Below are 3,127 nucleotides of genomic sequence, written 5' to 3'. Positions count from 1 at the left end.
ATCCAAGGGATACAGATCAAAACGACAGTGAGGTACCATCTCACACCTGTCAAGTGCTGGTGAGGATGCGGAGAAAAAGGAACACTCATACCCTACTGGTGGGAATGCAGACTGGTGCAGCCACTGTGGAGATCAGTATGGAGTTTCCTCAAAAAGTTAAAAATGGAACTCCCATTTGACCCAGTAATCCCACTTCTAGGAATATATCCCAAGAAAGTAGAAACACCAATTAGAAAGGATATATGCACCTCTATGTTCATAGTGGTACAATAGCTAAGATTTGAAAACAGCCTAAGTGCCCATCAGCAGATGGGTGGATTAAAAAACTGTGGTACCTCTACACAATGTATGCTGCAGTAAAAAAGAAGGAATTCTTACCATTTGCATGGATGAACTGGAAAACATTATGCTAAGCAAAATAATCCAGTTGGAGAAAGATAAATATTACATGATCTCACTCATATATGGGATATAATGATCAACATAAACTGATGAACAAAAATAGATCCAGAGATAAGGCAGCACACTGAACAGACCATCCAATCTCAGAGAGAAGGCGGGTGGTGAGGAGGGAGGGTGGTTAGAGAGCAACCAAAGGATTTGTATGCATGCATATTAGCATAACCAATGGACACAGACACTGGGGCGGTGGGGGCTTGCTGGGGGGGGGTGGCGGAGGATGTCAATGGGGGAAAAAAGGAGACATATGTAATACTTTAAACAGTAAAGAAAGATTTGCTAAAAATAAATAAATAAATAAAGTGACATCATAGCCTGTCTCATACATGAAGGTTTCTCTGTGGTTCAGAAAAATAAAATAGTTTGGTTTGGGTTATCACAGTTTATGCCTGCCGAAGACAAATGCCATCATACCTTACTATGCTCTGACTGATGGTTTTATTTTAGGGAAACAACATCATACCTCATTAAAATATGGTTATCTAAATATTGTTGACATTGTAGCTTTGCTTGCATTTAATTTATACATTTGTAAATGTAGTTTGTATAATGGTAAGCATAAGGACTTTATACTAGTTGTAAACCCATAATTAGGAAATGTTATAGAAAAATATTTGTAAACCCCTGGAGAGTTGCAGAAATATTTTTTCTCTATCAGGGGGTCTGTATATGACTCAGGTTTAAGAAACTCAGTTCTAGCCCTGGCCAGTGTGGCTCAGTTGGTTGAATGTTGTCCCCTGAACTTAGTGGTCTTGGGTTTGATTCCCAGTCAGGGAACATGCTTGGGTTGTGAGCTCAATCCCCAGTAAAGGACATTCAGGAGACAGCTGATCAATGTTTCTCTCCCATCCATGTATGTCTCTCTCCTTCTCTCTTCCCCTCTCTCTAAAATCATTAAATACTTTTAAAAAAAGAAAGAAAAGAAACTGTTCTAAGCACTAGGTAGTTTTTCCCTACAGATAGTGCCGAAGTGCCTCCCTATGATTTGCACACTTATACTAGCTCTGCCCTGTGAAATCTAATTTTCTTTCTACACAATAGCCCTCTACATTTTTACATATAACATTTGCTCAGTTGGAAGTTTTCTCTTTTATATTTTAAGAGATTGAAACAGGTTGACTCTATGATTCCTGGAGGGCAAGTTATAACTCTACTTACCCCCATCCACTGTTGTGACACATGAGGGGATTAAAAGGGGAGGTATGATTTGCCCGCTCTCTCCAAATAAAAACAAGGTCAGCATGGCCTGATTTGTTCTTAGTGAATTCCTGATGACTCTACGGTTTCTTCTTGGATTTCTTTTCTGAATGCTCAAGGTCATGTCCAGGTGGATTAGCTGAAGGGTTATTGTTTCTGTAATATAGTCTTCTCCTATTTAAAAACCGAAACATTGTTTTCCTATAATCATTGTTCTGGAAAGTCTATCATTCTGTATGATTTCTCAGTGAGGCAAAACCTCACTGGCAAAACCTCAAGTTGTTCTTCCCAGCTCTGTAGTCACAATCACCTAAGCCTCCTAGGAAGCATGAGCAGCGCCTGCTGGGAAGCACTACCTGAGAGCTGGGAAGTTACCGCCTGGAGGCTTTACAACTCCAGGTGTGCGGGCTGCGCAGCACGTACACTAACATTGGAACGACACAGAGATCAGCATGGCCCCTGCACAAGGATGACACGCAAATTCAGGAAGCGTTCCACACTAAAAAAAATTAATAAATAAATAAATAAAACTTGAGTTGAAGTTGCCACTTCGGTGGTTGGGGTCAAGGTTGGCAGAACCTGAAGGCCCCGAGGAGTTGGGAGAAGTGTTAGCCAGTTGCTAAGACAGAAAATAAGGACTCTTGTGAAACAAGCCCATCCTTCTAGCACAAGAGATTACAGCAGCGGTTCTCAACCTGTGGGTCGTGACCCCTTTGGCGGTCGAACGACCCTTTCACAGGGGTCGCCTAAGACCATCCTGCATATCAGATATTTACATTACAATTCATGACAGTAGGAACATTACAGTTATGAAATAGCAACGAAAATAATTTTATGGTTGGGTCACAACATGAGGAACTGTATTTAAAGGGCCAGAAGGTTGAGAACCACTGGATAACAGTGTCCTACGCCAAAAAGTGAGTCAACAGAAAAACTAGACAAGGCAGAAGCAAGTGACAAGAGTTGAGAGAAGGTTGGGATGAGGCTTGAGGAAAAGTTTCTTCAAATAAGAAGCTAAGGAATGAGCACAGGGAAAGAGAGCTTGTCCAGAAGCACCATTTATATGGGTGCCCAGTGTGTGTGTGTGTGTGTGTGTGTGTGTGTGTGTGTGTGTGAGGATGGAACTGGAGGAAAAACAACCTTGCAAGCACAACCTAACCTGAAAAGGGTAGGAAAAGAGTAAATTAAACATTCTTACCTGTTACCTTTCAGTAATGTGATTTTGACTCATGTTTATAATTAACTGTGAGGCCTTAAAGAGAAACTACAAGGAGGAAGTAACGCCCGTGGGGGTCAGTGCTGATGAGTAAGGCTGTATCCTAGGAAAGCCCTATCTCCCAAGACCAACATTTGCTTCTGCAGGCATGATGCTTAGATATACTTCCAGTTGCATAGAGACATTCTGCATATGACAAAGGAGCATAGATCTTGATGACACATAGCCTGGGTAGGAGTCCTTGCTCCAACATTT

General features: G+C 41.4%; 1 non-coding gene across 1 annotated transcript; it reads left to right on the top strand.

The window, feature by feature from the left end:
- The first annotated feature begins 2,057 nt into the window (after positions 1 to 2,057).
- LOC132228928 (U6 spliceosomal RNA) lies at positions 2,058 to 2,160 on the top strand. The gene has a single exon (XR_009451531.1). It is a non-coding gene; the product is annotated as a U6 spliceosomal RNA (small nuclear RNA).
- Positions 2,161 to 3,127: the final 967 nt, after the last annotated feature.

This window comes from Myotis daubentonii, chromosome 2 (genome assembly GCF_963259705.1).
Source record: "Myotis daubentonii chromosome 2, mMyoDau2.1, whole genome shotgun sequence".
Lineage (NCBI taxonomy): Eukaryota > Metazoa > Chordata > Mammalia > Chiroptera > Vespertilionidae > Myotis > Myotis daubentonii.
Note: the sequence above shows the minus strand (reverse complement) of the source record. Positions and strands in the feature narration are given on the sequence as shown.